Source organism: Pseudophryne corroboree, chromosome 2 (assembly GCF_028390025.1).
Source record: "Pseudophryne corroboree isolate aPseCor3 chromosome 2, aPseCor3.hap2, whole genome shotgun sequence".
Taxonomy (NCBI): Eukaryota; Metazoa; Chordata; class Amphibia; order Anura; family Myobatrachidae; genus Pseudophryne; species Pseudophryne corroboree.
This window is the reverse complement of record NC_086445.1, coordinates 876,180,847-876,207,834: the sequence shown is the minus strand read 5'-3', so window position 1 is coordinate 876,207,834 and position 26,988 is coordinate 876,180,847.

Genomic DNA, 26,988 nt, shown 5'->3' with positions numbered 1-26,988 from the left:
AAAGGTAATTGGACAAATTTAATGTACATAGCACTCACATTTCATATATTATACACAAGCATGTAAAAAACACCTGACTGGCGATGGTTCATCTCATAACCCAACTGGACCTAATGGTAATCGGTAGGAAAAAAAGGTGCCCGGACACTCCAGCAACCCAAACGTGGTATCCAAGCTCAGGGTAGTATAACTCAGTTGGTCAGTGTTAGAAGCCACTCACGCTTAATGCGTTTCAAACCTAGCGGTTCTTCCTCAGGAGCGTCTGGTGGCTAGTGACATTGATCGAGGTTTTATACCTTTTCTAATGAGGAGCAGGTGCCCACACTTAAACATTATAAAGTGTTAAGCAATGCAGAATGTCCGATCGCCTCTGGTGTCTGAATGCGTTTTGCGTTCCCGCATGTGTTCCACCTATGTGCGTATAACCGGAAGTCAAGTCTTTCCATTGGTATGATAAGGAACCTAGAAAGACTTAACTTCCGGTTATGCGCACATAGGTGCAACGCACGCTGGAACACAAAGCGCCTTCAGACACTGGAGCCAATTATCTTGAGTTATCTACACTGTTGGTCTTTCTTTCTCTTTTATGAGAATCACTATATGTTGTGGAAATGTGAATTCACCTTATGAATTGCACAACATAAGGGATTGAAGGATCTCTCTATGGGGGTCATTCCGAGTTGATTGCTCGCTAGCTGTTTATAGCAGCCGTGCAAACGCATAGTCTCCGCCCACAGGGGAGTGTATTTTTCGCTTTGCAAGTGTGCGAACGACTGTGCAGCCGAGCGCAGCAAACACATTTTATGCAGTTTCTGAGTAGGTCAGAACTTACTCAGCTGCTGCGATCACTTCATTCTGTCTGGTCCTGGAATTGACGTCAGACACACATTAATATCACACTACCCTCCTCCCCAGCACACATTAATATCACACTACCCCTCTTCCCAGCACACATTATGACACCCCCTCCCCAGCGCACATTATTATGACCCCCCTCCCGAGCACACATTATTATAACACCCCCTTTCCCCAGCACATATTATTATGACCCCCCCTCCCCAGCACATATTATGATCCATCCAGCACATATTATTATGACCCCCCACCCCAGCACACATTATTATGACCCCCCTCCCCCCTCCCCAGCACACATTATTATGACCCCCCCCTCCCCAGCACACATTATTATGACACCCCCTCCCCTCCCCAGCACACATTATTATGACCCCCCCTCCCCCCAACACACATTATTATGACACCCCCTTCCCAGCACACATTATTATGACCCCCCCTCCCCAGTACACATTATTATGACCCCCCCTCCCCAGCACACATTATTATGACCTCCCCCCTCCCCTGCACACATTATTATGACACCCCCCTCCCCAGCACACATTATTATGACCCCCCCTCCCCAGCACACATTATTATGACATCCCCCCTCCCCAGCACACATTATTATGACACCCCCTCCCCCCAACACACATTATTATGACACCCCCCTCCCCAGCACACATTATTATGACCCTCCCCTCCCCAGCACACATTATTATGACATCCCCCCTCCCCAGCACACATTATTATGACACCCCCTCCCCCCAACACACATTATTATGACACCCCTCCCCAGCACACATTATTATGACACCCCTCCCCAGCACACATCATTATGACCCCCCCTCCCCAGCACACATTATTATGACCCCCCTCCCCAGCACACATTATTATGACACCCCCTCCCCCTAACACACATTAATGTGATAGTTTCTCTCCTCCCCTCGCTCCCCTTAATTATCTGAGGCAGAACTACAGTACCTGAGCCTCTGCGGAGTCTTTGTCCCGCTGTGTAGCTGGCTGATAGTGCACTAACAGGGCTGCTCCTCTTCCTGTGGCTGCTGGCTTCTCCAGTCAGTGCACAGTCAGGTGTACATCACATGACTTCCTGTCTGTGCATTGCTGTCCCGTACGTGAACCCACCGCTGATAGCAGGGGAGGGGTGAGTGCTGCTGAAGACTGCTGTGTCTTCAGTGGGGAGGGGAGGGAGGACTGGAGGGGCGACACTGCTGCTTGTTTTGGCTAGTGCAGCGGGGAGGAGCGTGCAGTGGGTGGGAGACCAGAGTGTGAAGAGCTTCTGCTCATGCTGCCGACGCGCTGCCTGTCAGTGTGACAGGCGCAGCTCCGGCAGCAACACTGCATATCAGCAAGGTAGCAGAGCAGGGACAGCGCCTCCCTGCTTTGCAGACCTTGCGGGGCGGGTAGCGAAGAGCGGAGGATGTTATGTGCGGTCTTTCACCTGAGCGCACATCGCTCCTCCTGTAAATGATCAGCGCCTCTCTATGTTTGGTGGGGGGGGCGAGCTGCCCCCTTACCCCCCCAGTTCCGACGCCTCTGGTCATATGTGATTTGTGTTCTCTCATCAGATGCTCTGGAGTATGTCGATATCCTACACAATATGGAGGACTCTGTGAAATAAGACTCAGCAAGCCACTCTTTGATCAGCTTTCCCGGAGAGATCTTGTACAAGTAAGTGTTATGTGAGCGCTGACTCTCTGTTAGAAGAATGTGTAACTGAGATGAATGCTTGTGCACCTGACTGCAACTATTGTATATGTAACAATGGGAAACAGGATTAGTCTTACACCCTGCACAGGTGAGACATAGTTGTGACCACCAGATATTCCATTAGTCCATAAATGTTGCACCTTACATCCGATTTGAATTAGGTTTTTTTTCCTGTCCAGCTAACTAATACCTAGTGCCCAGATCCCTAAATAATAATGATTCTATTTATTAACATTTAGTCATATAGTCTGCAGCACCGAACACTGTGATGCCATTAATACTATAATAAGCCTGTCCTTGTAGTACATGTTGATGGTATTTATAAGATTTACTGTAATTCAGTCCAAAAAATGACCATATTGAATAGTCAATGTTACATTGTGCATATCACCAGTGGCAACTGTTAGGTCTTCTACTGGCTGGCAACAAAAATCATAGCATGCCTACACGCTCATGCCAGCATGTAAATGGGTATAAGGGGTATTTAATTAAGTGAATTAATTTTGACTGGTCGAAAAAAACGGCACATATTCGACACAGGGTATTCAATTGCAGACATTTTTGACCATTTTTTAATCCATTTTCGCCGTTTTATTTTGGATTATTTTTTTGTCGAATCAGCATGGGAGAAAAGTACTCCAATAACGGGCAACAATGCCCGCAATTTCGCCAAAACACATGTATCGTGGTGAATTCGCAGATACACGTGGTTTTCGCCAGTGGATTTTTCAATCAGTCAAAAAAATGGCACGGGCATTGAATAGGTTGAATGTAAATTCGACCTAAAAATGGACGAAAAGTAACGTTTTTTCGACTGGTCGAAAAAATGGGACTAACTGAATACCCCCATAGGGATCTAAACTGCCAATTTTTTTTTTTTGTTATCTCTTATACAATTACATCGAACTATGATTGTCAGTCATATGTGATTTGTGTTCTCTCATCAGATGCTCCGGAGTATGTCGATATCCTACACAATATGGAGGACTCTGTGAAATAAGACTCAGCAAGCCACTCTTTGATCAGCTTTCCCGGAGAGATCTTGTACAAGTAAGTGTTATGTGAGCGCTGACTCTCTGTTAGAAGAATGTGTAACTGAGATGAATGCTTGTGCACCTGACTGCAACTATTGTATATGTAACAATGGGAAACAGGATTAGTCTTACACCCTGCACAGGTGAGACATAGTTGTGACCACCAGATATTCCATCAGTCCATAAATGTTGCACCTTACATCCGATTTGAATTATGTTTTTTTTCCTGTCCAGCTAACTAATACCTAGTGCCCAGATCCCTAGGGCTAACCTGTTTGCTACAAATCTGTCATGGAAAGGACAGGCTTCTGTTATGTTTAGGCTGGAAGAGCAAACCGAGATGTACAGTAGATCGCTACAGTAACAAAAATTGGTGACGGCTTGAGTTAAACAAGAGCACCCGGCTAATTAAAATATGAAAAACCAATAGCGCTGCATCAGCATAGTTCTAACCACATTCATAAATAGCAGTATTGCTAATTAACACTAGAAACGAGTTTAAAAGCGTACACTCTTTGCTATATGGGGGCCTTAAACTTTTCTTACAGGTGGGGGAGGACAGGTGGGGGTGTTAGAGAATCTTGTCACATCATATTGGAAAAACAATTCTAGCTAAAATATTGGAAGACAAATAAATGAATATGTGTGTATATTAACAACATTAGGACCATTGAAGTGGTAATTTTGCCAAATAAGACACGTTTTGTTTGTTTTTTTAACATCAATACTATTTAAAAGGAGACATGTTTTTCCTAAACAATATTACTGTAGGTATTGATAGGTGGCCTTCAGGTGGCAGTAGGCCCGTGGGTGTCTCAGGCCTGTGGGGCATGCTAGGCAGACAGAGGGCTCGTGCCACAAATAAAAATGTGACTCTGGGCATTAGGCCGAATCCACTCTTTAGTATCAAATAGGTAAAGGGGTCCCTACTGTGTGGAATAATGGGCATAAGGGACACTACTGTGTAGGCATAATGTGCAATAAGGGGCACTACTGTGTAGGCATAATGTGCAATAAGCAGCCATACTGTGTGGGCATAATGTTCCTACTATAACAGACTCATTGCTTTGTATTGCAGACCCTCCTCCATGAAATGATACATGCATATATGTATAAAGCACAGATTGAAGAGCCAGAAGAACATGGACGTGTTTTTAAAACTCTTATGAATGCCATAAACCACCTGCATGGCACTAACATAAAAGTAAGTATATATAATTAACAATTTAGGGTCCATTTATAGAGAATGAGAAAGGAAGCTGATATATACTGTTCATCGTTGTGCACAATGAGACAAGGGTCTGGGCCGTGATGAAGCAAATTAGTGCGAACCACGTCACCAGTTGGCTGGACTGCCCACCTCACTTGAGAAGTGAGCGCCCGTGGTTGGCCTTCAGGAGACTTGCCCGCTCTTCCAGGCTGAGCGCCACCCAAAATTTAGTAACCTACTGGCCAATCCATGGCAGTGGGCAAGTATGCTGCACACTTGAGGTGAGACACCTAATACCTGCAATTACCACGGTTTGATGCCATTGATGTTAACCACTTCATTACCACTATGTTCCTGCATTAACCCTGTACCTGCTGTTACGGACTTTCTGTGTGGCCTAACAGCCACTGTTACATCCGGTGTGCCTCCATTGTGACCACCATCCCAATAGGTTATATTAGCATGTGGGGCGCTGTGACTGTTTCTTTCTTTTCCTCACGTTTCACATTGTGCTCACTAAAACAACTTAGGGCAAATTTGAGATATGTTCTAAAAGGACAAAAGACTTTTGGATGATGCCTTTTCACTGACAACCCCTTCCATGCAATGGCTTATTGGCACATTGTCCATAGTTAGTCTGTCATAGTTCTCCATAACTCTTATCATTGTGTTTACTGACGCAGTCTCTGTAGTCAGAGCATGGGGGGTCATTCCGAGTTGATCGCTCGCTAGCTGCTTTTAGCAGCATTGCACACGCTAGGTCGCCGCCCTCTGGGAGTGTATCTTAGCTTAGCAGAATTGCGAACGAAAGATTGGCAGAATTGCGAATAGAAAATTCTTAGCAGTTTCTGAGTAGCTCCAGACCTACTCACAGATTGCAATCAGCTCAGGCCGTTTCGTCCCTGGTTTGATAAGGAGACCATTAATTTGGCCTTCCCACATAGCCACAGAAAGAGGGCGCCCCAGATATACCATCATACACTTTCATATTAACAGACTTAAACCGCAATATATTCGCAGGGAAATTAGACGGAGTCATAGTGACATGGAGTACGAGGCTGAAGAGGTAAGTTGTGAATTTATTTTGACATATTCCTGATAAATAATAATGATTCTATTTATTAACATTTAGTCATATAGTCTGCAGCACCGTACACTGTAATGCCATTAATACTATAATAAGCCTGTCCTTGTAGTACATGTTGATGGTATTTATAAGATTTACTGTAATTCAGTCCAAAAAATGACCACATTGAATAGTCAATGTTACATTGTGCATATCACCAGTGGCAACTGTTAGGTCTTCTACTGGCTGGCAACAAAAATCATAGCATGCCTACACGCTCATGCCAGCATGTAAATGGGTATAAGGGGTATTTAATTAAGTGAATTAATTTTGACTGGTCGAAAAAAACGGCACATATTCGACACAGGGTATTCAATTGCAGACATTTTTGCCCATTTTTTAATCCATTTTCGCCGTTTTATTTTGGATTATTTTTTTGTCGAATCAGCATGGGAGAAAATTACTCCAATAACGGGCAACAATGTCCGCAATTTCGCCAAAACACATGTATCGTGGTGAATTCGCAGATACACGTGGTTTTCGCCAGTGGATTTTTCAATCAGTCAAAAAAATGGCACGGGCATTGAATAGGTTGAATGTAAATTCGACCTAAAAATGGACGAAAAGTAACGTTTTTTCGACTGGTCGAAAAAATGGGACTAACTGACTACCCCCATAGGGATCTAAACTGCCAATTTTTTTTTTGTTATCTCTTATACAATTACATCGAACTATGATTGTCAGTCATATGTGATTTGTGTTCTCTCATCAGATGCTCCGGAGTATGTCGATATCCTACACAATATGGAGGACTCTGTGAAATAAGACTCAGCAAGCCACTCTTTGATCAGCTTTCCCGGAGAGATCTTGTACAAGTAAGTGTTATGTGAGCGCTGACTCTCTGTTAGAAGAATGTGTAACTGAGATGAATGCTTGTGCACCTGACTGCAACTATTGTATATGTAACAATGGGAAACAGGATTAGTCTTACACCCTGCACAGGTGAGACATAGTTGTGACCACCAGATATTCCATCAGTCCATAAATGTTGCACCTTACATCCGATATGAATTATGTTTTTTTTCCTGTCCAGCTAACTAATACCTAGTGCCCAGATCCCTAGGGCTAACCTGTTTGCTACAAATCTGTCATGGAAAGGACAGGCTTCTGTTATGTTTAGGCTGGAAGAGCAAACCGAGATGTACAGTAGATCGCTACAGTAACAAAAATTGGTGACGGCTTGAGTTAAACAAGAGCACCCGGCTAATTATAATGAAAATATGAAAAACCAATAGCGCTGCATCAGCATAGTTCTAACCACATTCATAAATAGCAGTATTGCTAATTAACACTAGAAACGAGTTTAAAAGCGTACACTCTTTGCTATATGGGGGCCTTAAACTTTTCTTACAGGTGGGGGAGGGCAGGTGGGGGTGTTAGAGAATCTTGTCACATCATATTGGAAAAACAATTCTAGCTAAAATATTGGAAGACAAATAAATGAATATGTGTGTATATTAACAACATTAGGAACATTGAAGTGGTAATTTTGCCAAATGAGACACGTTTTTTTTTTTAACATCAATACTATTTAAAAGGAGACATGTTTTTCCTAAACATTATTACTGTAGGTACTGATAGGTGGCCTTCAGGTGTCAGGCATTAGGCCCGTGGGTGTCTCAGGCCTGTGGGGCATGCTAGGCAGACAGAGGGCTCGTGCCACAAATAAAAATGTGACTCTGGGCATTAGGCCGAATCCACTCTTTAGTATCAAATAGATAAAGGGGTCCCTACTGTGTGGAATAATGGGCATAAGGGACACTACTGTGTAGGCATAATGTGCAATAAGGGGCACTACTGTGTAGGCATAATGTGCAATAAGGGGCCATACTGTGTGGGCATAATGTTCCTACTATAACAGATTCATTGCTTTGTATTGCAGACCCTCCTCCATGAAATGATACATGCATATATGTATAAAGCACAGATTGCAGAGCCAGAAGAACATGGACGTGTTTTTAAAACTCTTATGAATGCCATAAACCACCTGCATGGCACTAACATAAAATTAAGTATATATAATTAACAATTTAGGGTCCATTTATAGAGAATGAGAGGGGAAGCTGATATATACTGTTCATCGCTGTGCACAATGAGACAAGGGTCTGGGCCGTGATGAAGCAAATCAGTGCGAACCACGTCACCAGTTGGCTGGACTGCCCACCTCACTTGAGAAGTGAGCACCCGTGGTTGGCCTTCAGGAGACTTGCCCACTCTTCCAGGCTGAGCGCCACCCAAAATTTAGTAACCTACTGGCCAATCCATGGCAGTGGGCAAGTATGCTGCACACTTGAGGTGAGACACCTAATACCTGCAATTACCACGGTTTGATGCCATTGATGTTAACCACTTCATTACCACTATGTTCCTGCATTAACCCTGTACCTGCTGTTACGGACTTTCTGTGTGGCCTAACAGCCACTGTTACATCCGGTGTGCCTCCATTGTGACCACCATCCCAATAGGTTATATTAGCATGTGGGGCGCTGTGACTGTTTCTTTCTTTTCCTCACGTTTCACATTGTGCTCACTAAAACAACTTAGGGCAAATTTGAGATATGTTCTAAAAGGACAAAAGACTTTTGGATGATGCCTTTTCACTGACAACCCCTTCCATGCAATGGCTTATTGGCACATTGTCCATAGTTAGTCTGTCATAGTTCTCCATAACTCTTATCATTGTGTTTACTGACGCAGTCTCTGTAGTCAGAGCATAGGGGGTCATTCCGAGTTGATCGCTCGCTAGCTGCTTTTAGCAGCATTGCACACGCTAGGCCGCCGCCCTCTGGGAGTGTATCTTAGCTTAGCAGAATTGCGAACGAAAGATTGGCAGAATTGCGAATAGAAAATTCTTAGCAGTTTCTGAGTAGCTCCAGACCTACTCACAGATTGCAATCAGCTCAGGCCGTTTCGTCCCTAGTTTGATAAGGAGACCATTAATTTGGCCTTCCCACATAGCCACAGAAAGAGGGCGCCCCAGATATACCATCATACACTTTCATATTAACAGACTTAAACCGCAATATATTCGCAGGGAAATTAGACGGAGTCATAGTGACATGGAGTACGAGGCTGAAGAGGTAAGTTGTGAATTTATTTTGACATATTCCTGATAAATAATAATGATTCTATTTATTAACATTTAGTCATATAGTCTGCAGCACCGTACACTGTAATGCCATTAATACTATAATAAGCCTGTCCTTGTAGTACATGTTGATGGTATTTATAAGATTTACTGTAATTCAGTCCAAAAAATTACCATATTGAATAGTCAATGTTACATTGTGCATATCACCAGTGGCAACTGTTAGGTCTTCTACTGGCTGGCAACAAAAATCATAGCATGCCTACACGCTCATGCCAGCATGTAAATGGGTATAAGGGGTATTTAATTAAGTGAATTAATTTTGACTGGTCGAAAAAAACGGCACATATTCGACACAGGGTATTCAATTGCAGACATTTTTGCCCATTTTTTAATCCATTTTCGCCGTTTTATTTTGGATTATTTTTTTGTCGAATCAGCATGGGAGAAAATTACTCCAATAACGGGCAACAATGTCCGCAATTTCGCCAAAACACATGTATCGTGGTGAATTCGCAGATACACGTGGTTTTCGCCAGTGGATTTTTCAATCAGTCAAAAAAATGGCACGGGCATTGAATAGGTTGAATGTAAATTCGACCTAAAAATGGACGAAAAGTAACGTTTTTTCGACTGGTCGAAAAAATGGGACTAACTGAATACCCCCATAGGGATCTAAACTGCCAATTTTTTTTTTGTTATCTCTTATACAATTACATCGAACTATGATTGTCAGTCATATGTGATTTGTGTTCTCTCATCAGATGCTCCGGAGTATGTCGATATCCTACACAATATGGAGGACTCTGTGAAATAAGACTCAGCACGCCACTCTTTGATCAGCTTTCCCGGAGAGATCTTGTACAAGTAAGTGTTATGTGAGCGCTGACTCTCTGTTAGAAGAATGTGTAACTGAGATGAATGCTTGTGCACCTGACTGCAACTATTCTATATGTAACAATGGGAAACAGGATTAGTCTTACACCCTGCACAGGTGAGACATAGTTGTGACCACCAGATATTCCATCAGTCCATAAATGTTGCACCTTACATCCGATTTGAATTATGTTTTTTTTCCTGTCCAGCTAACTAATACCTAGTGCCCAGATCCCTAGGGCTAACCTGTTTGCTACAAATCTGTCATGGAAATTGGAAAGGACAGGCTTCTGTTATGTTTAGGCTGGAAGAGCAAACCGAGATGTACAGTAGATCGCTACAGTAACAAAAATTGGTGACGGCTTGAGTTAAACAAGAGCACCCGGCTAATTATAATGAAAATATGAAAAACCAATAGCGCTGCATCAGCATAGTTCTAACCACATTCATAAATAGCAGTATTGCTAATTAACACTAGAAACGAGTTTAAAAGCGTACACTCTTTGCTATATGGGGGCCTTAAACTTTTCTTACAGGTGGGGGTGTTAGAGAATCTTGTCACATCATATTGGAAAAACAATTCTAGCTAAAATATTGGAAGACAAATAAATGAATATGTGTGTATATTAACAACATTAGGACCATTGAAGTGGTAATTTTGCCAAATGAGACACGTTTTTTTTTTTAACATCAATACTATTTAAAAGGAGACATGTTTTTCCTAAACATTATTACTGTAGGTACTGATAGGTGGCCTTCAGGTGTCAGGCATTAGGCCCGTGGGTGTCTCAGGCCTGTGGGGCATGCTAGGCAGACAGAGGGCTCGTGCCACAAATAAAAATGTGACTCTGGGCATTAGGCCGAATCCACTCTTTAGTATCAAATAGATAAAGGGGTCCCTACTGTGTGGAATAATGGGCATAAGGGACACTACTGTGTAGGCATAATGTGCAATAAGGGGCACTACTGTGTAGGCATAATGTGCAATAAGGGGCCATACTGTGTGGGCATAATGTTCCTACTATAACAGATTCATTGCTTTGTATTGCAGACCCTCCTCCATGAAATGATACATGCATATATGTATAAAGCACAGATTGCAGAGCCAGAAGAACATGGACGTGTTTTTAAAACTCTTATGAATGCCATAAACCACCTGCATGGCACTAACATAAAATTAAGTATATATAATTAACAATTTAGGGTCCATTTATAGAGAATGAGAGGGGAAGCTGATATATACTGTTCATCGCTGTGCACAATGAGACAAGGGTCTGGGCCGTGATGAAGCAAATCAGTGCGAACCACGTCACCAGTTGGCTGGACTGCCCACCTCACTTGAGAAGTGAGCACCCGTGGTTGGCCTTCAGGAGACTTGCCCACTCTTCCAGGCTGAGCGCCACCCAAAATTTAGTAACCTACTGGCCAATCCATGGCAGTGGGCAAGTATGCTGCACACTTGAGGTGAGACACCTAATACCTGCAATTACCACGGTTTGATGCCATTGATGTTAACCACTTCTTTACCACTATGTTCCTGCATTAACCCTGTACCTGCTGTTACGGACTTTCTGTGTGGCCTAACAGCCACTGTTACATCCGGTGTGCCTCCATTGTGACCACCATCCCAATAGGTTATATTAGCATGTGGGGCGCTGTGACTGTTTCTTTCTTTTCCTCACGTTTCACATTGTGCTCACTAAAACAACTTAGGGCAAATTTGAGATATGTTCTAAAAGGACAAAAGACTTTTGGATGATGCCTTTTCACTGACAACCCCTTCCATGCAATGGCTTATTGGCACATTGTCCATAGTTAGTCTGTCATAGTTCTCCATAACTCTTATCATTGTGTTTACTGACGCAGTCTCTGTAGTCAGAGCATAGGGGGTCATTCCGAGTTGATCGCTCGCTAGCTGCTTTTAGCAGCATTGCACACGCTAGGCCGCCGCCCTCTGGGAGTGTATCTTAGCTTAGCAGAATTGCGAACGAAAGATTGGCAGAATTGCGAATAGAAAATTCTTAGCAGTTTCTGAGTAGCTCCAGACCTACTCACAGATTGCAATCAGCTCAGGCCGTTTCGTCCCTAGTTTGATAAGGAGACCATTAATTTGGCCTTCCCACATAGCCACAGAAAGAGGGCGCCCCAGATATACCATCATACACTTTCATATTAACAGACTTAAACCGCAATATATTCGCAGGGAAATTAGACGGAGTCATAGTGACATGGAGTACGAGGCTGAAGAGGTAAGTTGTGAATTTATTTTGACATATTCCTGATAAATAATAATGATTCTATTTATTAACATTTAGTCATATAGTCTGCAGCACCGTACACTGTAATGCCATTAATACTATAATAAGCCTGTCCTTGTAGTACATGTTGATGGTATTTATAAGATTTACTGTAATTCAGTCCAAAAAATTACCATATTGAATAGTCAATGTTACATTGTGCATATCACCAGTGGCAACTGTTAGGTCTTCTACTGGCTGGCAACAAAAATCATAGCATGCCTACACGCTCATGCCAGCATGTAAATGGGTATAAGGGGTATTTAATTAAGTGAATTAATTTTGACTGGTCGAAAAAAACGGCACATATTCGACACAGGGTATTCAATTGCAGACATTTTTGCCCATTTTTTAATCCATTTTCGCCGTTTTATTTTGGATTATTTTTTTGTCGAATCAGCATGGGAGAAAATTACTCCAATAACGGGCAACAATGTCCGCAATTTCGCCAAAACACATGTATCGTGGTGAATTCGCAGATACACGTGGTTTTCGCCAGTGGATTTTTCAATCAGTCAAAAAAATGGCACGGGCATTGAATAGGTTGAATGTAAATTCGACCTAAAAATGGACGAAAAGTAACGTTTTTTCGACTGGTCGAAAAAATGGGACTAACTGACTACCCCCATAGGGATCTAAACTGCCAATTTTTTTTTTGTTATCTCTTATACAATTACATCGAACTATGATTGTCAGTCATATGTGATTTGTGTTCTCTCATCAGATGCTCCGGAGTATGTCGATATCCTACACAATATGGAGGACTCTGTGAAATAAGACTCAGCACGCCACTCTTTGATCAGCTTTCCCGGAGAGATCTTGTACAAGTAAGTGTTATGTGAGCGCTGACTCTCTGTTAGAAGAATGTGTAACTGAGATGAATGCTTGTGCACCTGACTGCAACTATTGTATATGTAACAATGGGAAACAGGATTAGTTTTACACCCTGCACAGGTGAGACATAGTTGTGACCACCAGATATTCCATCAGTCCATAAATGTTGCACCTTACATCCGATTTGAATTATGTTTTTTTTCCTGTCCAGCTTACTAATACCTAGTGCCCAGATCCCTAGGGCTAACCTGTTTGCTACAAATCTGTCATGGAAATTGGAAAGGACAGGCTTCTGTTATGTTTAGGCTGGAAGAGCAAACCGAGATGTACAGTAGATCGCTACAGTAACAAAAATTGGTGACGGCTTGAGTTAAACAAGAGCACCCGGCTAATTATAATGAAAATATGAAAAACCAATAGCGCTGCATCAGCATAGTTCTAACCACATTCATAAATAGCAGTATTGCTAATTAACACTAGAAACGAGTTTAAAAGCGTACACTCTTTGCTATATGGGGGCCTTAAACTTTTCTTACAGGTGGGGGAGGGCAGGTGGGGGTGTTAGAGAATCTTGTCACATCATATTGGAAAAACAATTCTAGCTAAAATATTGGAAGACAAATAAATGAATATGTGTGTATATTAACAACATTAGGACCATTGAAGTGGTAATTTTGCCAAATGAGACACGTTTTTTTTTTTAACATCAATACTATTTAAAAGGAGACATGTTTTTCCTAAACATTATTACTGTAGGTACTGATAGGTGGCCTTCAGGTGTCAGGCATTAGGCCCGTGGGTGTCTCAGGCCTGTGGGGCATGCTAGGCAGACAGAGGGCTCGTGCCACAAATAAAAATGTGACTCTGGGCATTAGGCCGAATCCACTCTTTAGTATCAAATAGATAAAGGGGTCCCTACTGTGTGGAATAATGGGCATAAGGGACACTACTGTGTAGGCATAATGTGCAATAAGGGGCACTACTGTGTAGGCATAATGTGCAATAAGGGGCCATACTGTGTGGGCATAATGTTCCTACTATAACAGATTCATTGCTTTGTATTACAGACCCTCCTCCATGAAATGATACATGCATATATGTATAAAGCACAGATTGCAGAGCCAGAAGAACATGGACGTGTTTTTAAAACTCTTATGAATGCCATAAACCACCTGCATGGCACTAACATAAAAGTAAGTATATATAATTAACAATTTAGGGTCCATTTATAGAGAATGAGAGGGGAAGCTGATATATACTGTTCATCGCTGTGCACAATGAGACAAGGGTCTGGGCCGTGATGAAGCAAATCAGTGCGAACCACGTCACCAGTTGGCTGGACTGCCCACCTCACTTGAGAAGTGAGCGCCCGTGGTTGGCCTTCAGGAGACTTGCCCACTCTTCCAGGCTGAGCGCCACCCAAAATTTAGTAACCTACTGGCCAATCCATGGCAGTGGGCAAGTATGCTGCACACTTGAGGTGAGACACCTAATACCTGCAATTACCACGGTTTGATGCCATTGATGTTAACCACTTCATTACCACTATGTTCCTGCATTAACCCTGTACCTGCTGTTACGGACTTTCTGTGTGGCCTAACAGCCACTGTTACATCCGGTGTGCCTCCATTGTGACCACCATCCCAATAGGTTATATTAGCATGTGGGGCGCTGTGACTGTTTCTTTCTTTTCCTCACGTTTCACATTGTGCTCACTAAAACAACTTAGGGCAAATTTGAGATATGTTCTAAAAGGACAAAAGACTTTTGGATGATGCCTTTTCACTGACAACCCCTTCCATGCAATGGCTTATTGGCACATTGTCCATAGTTAGTCTGTCATAGTTCTCCATAACTCTTATCATTGTGTTTACTGACGCAGTCTCTGTAGTCAGAGCATGGGGGGTCATTCCGAGTTGATCGCTCGCTAGCTGCTTTTAGCAGCATTGCACACGCTAGGCCGCCGCCCTCTGGGAGTGTATCTTAGCTTAGCAGAATTGCGAACGAAAGATTGGCAGAATTGCGAATAGAAAATTCTTAGCAGTTTCTGAGTAGCTCCAGACCTACTCACAGATTGCAATCAGCTCAGGCCGTTTCGTCGTCCCTGGTTTGATAAGGAGACCATTGATTTGGCTTCCCACATAGCCACAGAAAGAGGGCGCCCCAGATATACCATCATACACTTTCATATTCACAGTCTTAAACCGCAATATATTCGCAGGGAAATTAGACGGAGTCATAGTGACATGGAGTACGAGGCTGAAGAGGTAAGTTGTGAATTTATTTTGACATATTCCTGATAAATAATAATGATTCTATTTATTAACATTTAGTCATATAGTCTGCAGCACCGTACACTGTGATGCCATTAATACTATAATAAGCCTGTCCTTGTAGTGCATGTTGATGGTATTTATAAGATTTACTGTAATTCAGTCCAAAAAATGACCATATTGAATAGTCAATGTTACATTGTGCATATCACCAGTGGCAACTGTTAGGTCTTCTACTGGCTGGCAACAAAAATCATAGCATGCCTACACGCTCATGCCAGCATGTAAATGGGTATAAGGGGTATTTAATTAAGTGAATTAATTTTGACTGGTCGAAAAAAACGGCACATATTCGACATAGGGTATTCAATTGCAGACATTTTTGCACATTTTTTAATCCATTTTCGCCGTTTTATTTTGGATTATTTTTTTGTCGAATCAGCATGGGAGAAAATTACTCCAATAACGGGCAACAATGCCCGCAATTTCGCCAAAACACATGTATCGTGGTGAATTCGCAGATACACGTGGTTTTCGCCAGTGGATTTTTCAATCAGTCAAAAAAATGGCACGGGCATTGAATAGGTTGAATGTAAATTCGACCTAAAAATGGACGAAAAGTAACGTTTTTTCGACTGGTCGAAAAAATGGGACTAACTGAATACCCCCATAGGGATCTAAACTGCCAATTTTTTTTTTGTTATCTCTTATACAATTACATCGAACTATGATTGTCAGTCATATGTGATTTGTGTTCTCTCATCAGATGCTCCGGAGTATGTCGATATCCTACACAATATGGAGGACTCTGTGAAATAAGACTCAGCAAGCCACTCTTTGATCAGCTTTCCCGGAGAGATCTTGTACAAGTAAGTGTTATGTGAGCGCTGACTCTCTGTTAGAAGAATGTGTAACTGAGATGAATGCTTGTGCACCTGACTGCAACTATTCTATATGTAACAATGGGAAACAGGATTAGTCTTACACCCTGCACAGGTGAGACATAGTTGTGACCACCAGATATTCCATCAGTCCATAAATGTTGCACCTTACATCCGATTTGAATTATGTTTTTTTTCCTGTCCAGCTAACTAATACCTAGTGCCCAGATCCCTAGGGCTAACCTGTTTGCTACAAATCTGTCATGGAAAGGACAGGCTTCTGTTATGTTTAGGCTGGAAGAGCAAACCGAGATGTACAGTAGATCGCTACAGTAACAAAAATTGGTGACGGCTTGAGTTAAACAAGAGCACCCGGCTAATTATAATGAAAATATGAAAAACCAATAGCGCTGCATCAGCATAGTTCTAACCACATTCATAAATAGCAGTATTGCTAATTAACACTAGAAACGAGTTTAAAAGCGTACACTCTTTGCTATATGTGGGCCTTAAACTTTTCTTACAGGTGGGGGAGGGCAGGTGGGGGTGTTAGAGAATCTTGTCACATCATATTGGAAAAACAATTCTAGCTAAAATATTGGAAGACAAATAAATGAATATGTGTGTATATTAACAACATTAGGACCATTGAAGTGGTAATTTTACCAAATGAGACACGTTTTTTTTTTTAACATCAATACTATTTAAAAGGAGACATGTTTTTCCTAAACAATATTACTGTAGGTACTGATAGGTGGCCTTCAGGTGTCAGGCATTAGGCCCGTGGGTGTCTCAGGCCTGTGGGGCATGCTAGGCACACAGAGGGCTCGTGCCACAAATAAAAATGTGACTCTGGGCATTAGGCCGAATCCACTCTTTAGTATCAAATAGGTAAAGGGGTCCCTACTGTGTGGAATAATGGGCATAAGGGACACTACTGTGTAGGCATAATGTGCAATAAGGGGCACTACTGTGTAGGGATAATGTGCAATAAGGGGCCATACTGTGTGGGCATAATGTTCCTACTATAACAGACTCATTGCTTTGTATTGCAGACCCTCCTCCATGAAATGATACATGCATATATGTATAAAGCACAGATTGAAGAGCCAGAAGAACATGGACGTGTTTTTAAAACTCTTATGAATGCCATAAACCACCTGCATGGCACTAACATAAAGGTAAGTATATATAATTAACAATTTAGGGTCCATTTATAGAGAATGAGAGGGGAAGCTGATATATACTGTTCATCGCTGTGCACAATGAGACAAGGGTCTGGGCCGTGATGAAGCAAATCAGTGCGAACCACGTCACCAGTTGGCTGGACTGCCCACCTTACTTGAGAAGTGAGCGCCCGTGGTTGGCCTTCAGGAGACTTGCCCACTCTTCCAGGCTGAGCGCCACCCAAAATTTAGTAACCTACTGGCCAATCCATGGCAGTGGGGAAGTATGCTGCACACTTGAGGTGAGACACCTAATACCTGCAATTACCACGGTTTGATGCCATTGCTGTTAACTACTTCATTACCACTATGTTCCTGCATTAACCCTGTACCTGCTGTTACGGACTTTCTGTGTGGCCTAACAGCCACTGTTACATCCGGTGTGCCTCCATTGTGACCACCATCCCAATAGGTTATATCAGCATGTGGGGCGCTCTGACTGTTTCTTTCTTTTCCTCACGTTTCACATTGTGCTCACTAAAACAACTTAGGGCAAATTTGAGATATGTTCTAAAAGGACAAAAGACTTTTGGATGATGCCTTTTCACTGACAACCCCTTCCATGCAATGGCTTATTGGCACATTGTCCATAGTTAGTCTGTCATAGTTCTCCATAACTCTTATCATTGTGTTTACTGACGCAGTCTCTGTAGTCAGAGCATGGGGGGTCATTCCGAGTTGATCGCTCGCTAGCTGCTTTTAGCAGCATTGCACACGCTAGGCCGCCGCCCTCTGGGAGTGTATCTTAGCTTAGCAGAATTGCGAACGAAAGATTGGCAGAATTGCGAGTAGAAAATTCTTAGCAGTTTCTGAGTAGCTCCAGACCTACTCACAGATTGCGATCAGCTCAGGCCGTTTCGTCCCTGGTTTTGACGTCACAAACACGCCCTGCGTTCGGCCAGCCACTCCCCCATTTCTCCAGACACTCCCGCGTTTTTCCCTGACACGCCTGCATTTTTCCGCACACTCCCAGAAAACGTGCAGTTTCCGCCCAGAAACACCCACTTCCTGTCAATCACACTCCGATCACTTCAACAATGAAAATTCTTTGTTCGGACGTGAGTAAATCTACTAAGTTTTGTGCTAAAATACTTACCACATGCGTACTGCGTACTATGCGCATGCGCATTTTTGCCTTAATCGCTCCATTGCGAAAATCGGCAACGAGCGAACAACTCGGAATGACCCCCATGGTGCCTAGCCTTGAGGAGACAGCATCCGGTTGTCAGTAATATGCCAGGAAACACCAGTGTGTGATACAGTGAGTGGGCTAAGCAGTGGGGTCAGCATGGACTAGGAGGGTATGAGACATCTGTATGCCATTAAGAGTTAACTTGCTCATTCTTATGGTAACACTGCTAAATAAAATCTTCTCAGGATAACATTGGGCCTAATTCAGAGTTGACTGCAGCAGCAAATTTGTTAGCAGTTGGGCAAAACCATGTGCACTGCAGGGGGGGGGGGCAGATATAACATGTGCAGAGAGAGTTAGATTTGGGTTGGGCTGAAATCTAAATTGCAGTGTAAAAATAAAGCAGCCAGTACTTAACCTGCACAAAAACAAAATAACCCACCCAAATCTAACTCTCTCTGCACATGTTATATCTGCCCCCCTGCAGTGCACATGGTTTTGCCCAACTGCTAACAAATTTGCTGCTGCATTCAACTCTGAATCATCAGGCCCATTGTTCTGTATTATTCCTCATAACCATATAATGTATGTCATTATGTACAGAATAGGAGACATTAAGGAGAGCATTAATAGGCAACCAATCACTAACATACGTTATCTATCATTTGTAGAGCTATATATATGTGTTATAATCCTTGTCCCTTTTATTCTGAGATTCATTTCTGTAATTTAATATTTCATTTCTGCTATTTGATTAGGTCTTCTATACATTTCATCAGGAAGTGTTAAATCTAAAATGTCACCAGTGGCAGTGTGATCGGTGCCATGCCGGCATTAAGAGGTCCATGAACAGACCGCCGTCATCGCGGGAGAAATGGTGGATGGCTCACGCCAAAACATGTGGCGGCACATTGCAGAAAGTGGAGCCTCCTCACCAAGGTAGTGAGGATTTTATGATTAATATGCCTGTGTATTTAATTCCTATATTTCATTTTTACATGTTTATGTATTAACAGCTACTTACAGTATATGGGGCCTAATTCACAACTGATGGCTAGGATGCGTTTCTTGCATCCCTGTGAACAGGTAGTCGTCACCTACAGGGGAAGGGGATAGTTGATGTGCAGGGGAGAGAGATGTGCACTTGAAATTTTTCGGGTTTTGTGTTTTGGTTTTGGGTTCGGTTCCGCGGCGGTGTTTTGGGTTCGACCGCGTTTTGGCAAAACCTCACCGAATTTTTTTTGTCGGATTCGGGTGTGTTTTGGATTCGGGTGTTTTTTTCAAAAAACACTAAAAAACAGCTTAAATCATAGAATTTGGGGGTCATTTTGATCCCAAAGTATTATTAACCTCAAAAACCATAATTTCCACTCATTTTCAGTCTATTCTGAATACCTCACACCTCACAATATTATTTTTAGTCCTAAAATTTGCACCGAGGTCGCTGGATGACTAAGCTAAGCGACCATAGTGGCCGACACAAACACCTGGCCCATCTAGGAGTGGCACTGCAGTGTCACGCAGGATGGCCCTTCCAAAAAACACTCCCCAAACAGCACATGACGCAAAGAAAAAAAGAGGCGCAATGAGGTAGCTGTGTGAGTAAGCTAAGCGACCCTAGTGGCCGACACAAACACCTGGCCCATCTAGGAGTGGCACTGCAGTGTCACGCAGGATGGCCCTTCCAAAAAACACTCCCCAAACAGCACATGACGCAAAGAAAAAAAGAGGCGCAATGAGGTAGCTGTGTGAGTAAGCTAAGCGACCCTAGTGGCCGACACAAACACCTGGCCCATCTAGGAGTGGCACTGCAGTGTCACGCAGGATGGCCCTTCCAAAAAACACTCCCCAAACAGCACATGACGCAAAGAAAAAAAGAGGCGCAATGAGGTAGCTGTGTGAGTAAGCTAAGCGACCCTAGTGGCCGACACAAACACCTGGCCCATCTAGGAGTGGCACTGCAGTGTCACGCAGGATGGCCCTTCCAAAAAACACTCCCCAAACAGCACATGACGCAAAGAAAAATTAAAGAAAAAAGAGGTGCAAGATGGAATTGTCCTTGGGCCCTCCCACCCACCCTTATGTTGTATAAACAGGACATGCACACTTTAACCAACCCATCATTTCAGTGACAGGGTCTGCCACACGACTGTGACTGAAATGACGGGTTGGTTTGGACCCCCACCAAAAAAGAAGCAATTAATCTCTCCTTGCACAAACTGGCTCTACAGAGGCAAGATGTCCACCTCATCATCATCCTCCGATATATCACCGTGTACATCCCCCTCCTCACAGATTATCAATTCGTCCCCACTGGAATCCACCATCTCAGCTCCCTGTGTACTTTGTGGAGGCAATTGCTGCTGGTCAATGTCTCCACGGAGGAATTGATTATAATTCATTTTAATGAACATCATCTTCTCCACATTTTCTGGAAGTAACCTCGTACGCCGATTGCTGACAAGGTGAGCGGCGGCACTAAACACTCTTTCGGAGTACACACTTGTGGGAGGGCAACTTAGGTAGAATAAAGCCAGTTTGTGCAAGGGCCTCCAAATTGCCTCTTTTTCCTGCCAGTATAAGTACGGACTGTCTGACGTGCCTACTTGGATGCGGTCACTCATATAATCCTCCACCATTCTTTCAATGGGGAGAGAATCATATGCAGTGACAGTAGACGACATGTCCGTAATCGTTGGCAGGTCCTTCAGTCCGGACCAGATGTCAGCATCAGCAGTCGCTCCAGACTGCCCTGCATCACCGCCAGCGGGTGGGCTCGGAATTCTGAGCCTTTTCCTCGCACCCCCAGTTGCGGGAGAATGTGAAGGAGGAGATGTTGACAGGTCGCGTTCCGCTTGACTTGACAATTTTCTCACCAGCAGGTCTTTGAACCCCAGCAGACTTGTGTCTGCCGGAAAGAGAGATCCAATGTAGGTTTTAAATCTAGGATCAAGCACGGTGGCCAAAATGTAGTGATCTGATTTCAACAGATTGACCACCCGTGAATCCTTGTTAAGCGAATTAAGGGCTCCATCCACAAGTCCCACATGCCTAGCGGAATCGCTCCGTGTTAGCTCCTCCTTCAATGTCTCCAGCTTCTTCTGCAAAAGCCTGATGAGGGGAATGACCTGACTCAGGCTGGCAGTGTCTGAACTGACTTCACGTGTGGCAAGTTCAAAGGGCAGCAGAACCTTGCACAACGTTGAAATCATTCTCCACTGCGCTTGAGACAGGTGCATTCCACCTCCTATATCGTGCTGAATTGTATAGGCTTGAATGGCCTTTTGCTGCTCCTCCAACCTCTGAAGCATATATAGGGTTGAATTCCACCTCGTTACCACTTCTTGCTTCAGATGATGGCATGGCAGGTTCAGGCGTTTTTGGTGTTGCTCCAGTCTTCTGTACGTGGTGCCTGTACGCCGAAAGTGTCCCGCAATTCTTCTGGCCACCGACAGCATCTCTTGCACGCCCCTGTCGTTTTTTTAAAAATTCTGCACCACCAAATTCAAGGTATGTGCAAAACATGGGACGTGCTGGAATTTGCCCATATTTAATGCACACACAATATTGCTGGCGTTGTCCGATGCCACAAATCCACAGGAGAGTCCAATTGGGGTAAGCCATTCCGCGATGATCTTCCTCAGTTGCCGTAAGAGGTTTTCAGCTGTGTGCGTATTCTGGAAACCGGTGATACAAAGCGTAGCCTGCCTAGGAAAGAGTTGGCGTTTGCGAGATGCTGCTACTGGTGCCGCCGCTGCTGTTCTTGCGGCGGGAGTCCATACATCTACCCAGTGGGCTGTCACAGTCATATAGTCCTGACCCTGCCCTGCTCCACTTGTCCACATGTCCGTGGTTAAGTGGACATTGGGTACAACTGCATTTTTTAGGACACTGGTGAGTCTTTTTCTGACGTCCGTGTACATTCTCGGTATCGCCTGCCTAGAGAAGTGGAACCTAGATGGTATTTGGTAACGGGGGCACACTACCTCAAGAAATTGTCTAGTTCCCTGTGAACTAACGGCGGATACCGGACGCACGTCTAACACCAACATAGTTGTCAAGTGTCACGATCCGGGTATCTGGACGCCATTACTTACCCTTCAGATGCCTCCTAAGGCTGGCTCAGAGTTCCAGGACCGGATCCCGCTGTTCCTGAGTTTCCACATGCAGAATGTCAGAGTGGTGATTTCATCAGCCGCGGCCTCCGCTGTGCCCGCGTGGTTAAATGTGCGCTTGTCAGTCTGGCGTCTCCTGTCTCCTGTGGCCGGCGTCGCCATTACTGTTTCAATTCTCACATGGATTACAAACCAAACTTCCCTCCAAGTGTCTGCATGGGCGCAGCCATCTTGGATTTTGTCATATGAGCATTTCCACCAATCTGCTGTCTGTATTGTTGATTTGCATAATTGCCTAGCCAACCCCTTCCTTGCTGCAGGTACAAGTAAGCTGTGCCTGAGCAAGGAAGGCGTCAGTGCTTTGGTTGTCTAACCTAGTTCCAGTTTGTCTCTCTCCTGTGGTTGTCTTCCAGGTTCCAGCTCCTGTCTCCAGACTTCTGCTATAGAGACCCGCACCAGCATTCCATCTGCGGTGTAGCCTGACTCTCCGATCCATTCTGGACTCACCTGTTTCAAACTTCATCAATCACCTGCTTCCAGCTCAGCTTCCAGCAGTGTACAGCTTCTCTTAAAGGGCCGGTGTCCTTTCTGCAGTTTACCACTCTCCACCGGTATTATTATTTCACCGCTCTCAAACTCCAAACTTCATTATTATTTCATCGCTCTCAAGTTCGTTTATTATTTAACTGGTTCCAGCCAGTATCCACTCCGTACCAACAACAGTCTGGTTCCAGCCAGTATCCACAGCAGCCGTTTTATCTTCAGCAACCCAGCCTTTCCTGGAACACCAGCTGGTACGATCCTGGGTTCTCTCCATTGCTACAGTCAGGCCTGGTAAGGACTTTCCAACTAGAAGATTATAAGAACTGTCTCACTCTACCAGTGCCTGTGGCCCTTGCCACCCTGTAGTACCCAGGAATTGTATTTATCCTCTGTTGACTTTTATGTTTCCTTTACTGCTGCTGTGTTACGGAGTTTGTCTTAATAAACATCATTGACTTTTATCCTGGTTGTCGTGGTCACGCCTTCGGGCAGTTATTCTACATGTTACTTACATGTCTAGGGGTCTGATACAACCTCCCAGGTTCCGTTACATCTCAGCCCCTACAACTGAGGCTGCCTCCCGTCAGCTCAGGCCCTCAGTTGTGACAGTAAGCACTGACCTAATGAATCCAGCCGGAGACCAGGATCAAGCGGCCAGGCCAATGCAAGAACTGGCAGCCCGACTTGAACATCAGGAGGCTGCACAGGGCCACATCATCCGCTGTCTCCAGGATCTCTCTACACGGCTGGATGGGATTCAAACGACCCTCCGTGGACCTGGCACGTCCGGTGCGTCCACTACAGTGATACCAGCTGTAACCCCACCCACCTTACCCATTTCCAGTCCATATTTTCATCTTCCAACGCCAGCAAAATTTGATGGATCTCCAAGGTTCTGCAGGGGATTTCTCAATCAATGTGAAATCCACTTTGAGCTTCTACCTGGCAATTTCTTCAGTGACCGTACCAAAATTGCCTATATCATCTCCCTTCTCAGTGGCTCAGCCCTTGACTGGGCATCACCTTTATGGGAGAAGTCTGATCCCCTGCTATCCTCCTATACTGACTTTGTAGCTACATTCAGGCGCATCTTCGACGAGCCAGGCCGGATAACATCTGCTTCATCTGAGATTCTCCGTTTACGCCAGGGAACACGTACTGTGGGACAGTATCTTATACAGTTTAAAATCCTGGCATCCGAACTGGCATGGAACGACGAGGCCCTGTATGCTGCATTCTGGCATGGCTTATCAGAACGCATCAAGGATGAGTTAGCTACCAGAGACTTGCCCTCTAAGTTGGATGAGCTAATTTCTCTTTGCACGAAGGTTGATCTACGTTTCAGAGAGAGAGCAACTGAGCGAGGAAGATCATCTACTCCTAAATCTTCTGCTCCTCCTCCTCGTCAACCATCTCCATCCAAGGATGAGCCTATGCAAATTAGTCGTTCCCGTCTATCTCCCGCTGAGCGCCGAAGACGTCTCTCTGAGTCTCTCTGTCTCTACTGTGCAGCTCCGTCGCACACTATCAATGCCTGTCCCAAACGTCCGGGAAACTCCAGATCCTAGCTCGCCAAGGAGAGGGCCGGCTAGGAGTAATGATCTCCTCTCCATCTCCTCATGACTGTAACCTCCCAGTGTCGCTCCAAATTGCTCAACGTTACATGAACGCCATTGCCCTCCTTGATTCCGGAGCAGCTGGGAATTTCATAACCGAAGCTTATGTTAAACGGTGGTCCCTACCCACCGAGAGACTGTCCTCGTCCATCTCTTTGACTGCCGTGGATGGCAGCAAGATTTTTGACGCAGTCATTTCCTTAAGGACTCTTCCAGTTCGTCTGAGAGTGGGAGTTCTTCATTCTGAGTATATTTCTTTTTTAGTGATTCCAAGAGCCACACATCCAGTGGTTTTAGGCCTTCCATGGCTCCGTCTCCACAACCCATCAATTGACTGGACGACTACGCAAATACTGGCATGGGGTCCCTCCTGTGCTGAGACTTGTTTAGCCAAAGTTCTTCCTGTTTGTTCTTCCTTCCCCAGGTCATCTGATGTTCCGCCTCCTCCATATCAAGACTTCACGGACGTGTTCAGTAAAGCCTCTGCTGATATCCTTCCTCCTCATAGAGAATGGGACTGCCCAATCGACCTCATTCCAGGGAAGGTTCCACCGCGAGGCCGAACTTATCCGTTGTCTCTGCCTGAGACACACTCCATGGAAGAGTACATCAAAGAGAACCTGGCGAAGGGTTTCATCCGACCATCTTCTTCTCCAGCCGGCGCAGGCTTCTTCTTCGTTAAGAAGAAAGACGGTGGTCTGCGTCCGTGCATCGACTACAGAGGTCTGAACGACATTACCGTCAAGAACCGATACCCTTTACCCCTGATTACCGAGCTCTTTGATAGAGTTAGTGGTGCAACTATTTTCACAAAGCTGGACTTGAGGGGTGCCTACAATCTCATCCGAATCCGTGAGGGTGACGAGTGGAAGACCGCCTTTAACACCCGTGACGGACATTATGAGTACCTCGTCATGCCCTTCGGATTGAGCAATGCTCCAGCAGTCTTCCAGCACTTCGTGAATGAGATTTTCAGGGACATCTTGTACCGCCATGTCGTGGTTTATCTAGACGACATCCTCATCTTTGCTAATAATCTCGAAGATCATCGTTTCTGGGTAAAAGAGGTTCTTTCCCGTCTCTGTGTCAATCACCTCTATTGTAAATTGGAGAAGTGTGTGTTTGAAGTTAAAACCATTCCGTTTCTAGGTTACATTGTGTCCGGTTCCGGACTAGAGATGGATCCTGAGAAACTCCAAGCAATCCAGAATTGGCCTATACCCTTAAGCCTCAAAGGGGTCCAGAGGTTCTTAGGGTTCGCCAATTATTATAGAAAATTTATACGAGACTTTTCCACCATTGTGGCGCCTATCACTGCATTAACCAAGAAAGGTGCTAATCCATCCAAGTGGTCCGAGGAAGCTACACAGGCCTTTCACCTTCTGAAGCAACGGTTCATCTCTGCACCAGTTCTGAAACAGCCCGACACCGACTCTCCTTTTATCTTAGAGGTAGATGCCTCCTCCGTTGGAGTAGGAGCAGTGTTATCCCAGAGGGCCAAAGATGGACATCTACATCCTTGCAGTTTCTTCTCCCGGAAGTTCTCCCCAGCTGAGCGCAACTATGCCATTGGCGATCAGGAGTTGCTAGCCATCAAGCTCGCTCTGGAGGAGTGGAGATACCTGTTGGAGGGAGCTTCCCACTCAATCACCATTCTTACCGACCACAAAAATCTTTTATATCTCAAAGGCGCACAATGTCTGAATCCTCGTCAGGCCAGATGGGCACTTTTCTTCTCTAGGTTTGACTTTAAACTCCAGTTCTGTCCGGGTTCTCAGAATCGTAAGGCCGATGCCCTTTCCCGCTCATGGGAGCAAGAAAATGAGTCCGAGTCTGCAGACAAGCATCCTATTATTAATCCGTTGGCATTCTCCACGGTAGGGATGGACTCTACGCCTCCACCAGGGAAAAGTTTTGTTAAGCCAGTTCTAAGGAAGAAGCTCATGCATTGGGCCCATGCTTCCCGTTTTGCTGGACATACAGGCATTCAGAAAACCCTTGAATTTATTTCTAGGTCCTACTGGTGGCCAACTCTGAAGAAGGACGTTATGGAATTTATTGCCTCCTGCCCAAAGTGTGCCCAACACAAAGTCTCCCGCCAGTCGCCTGCGGGGCAACTGGTTCCATTATCTGTTCCCCGTCGACCTTGGACCCATTTGTCGATGGACTTTGTTT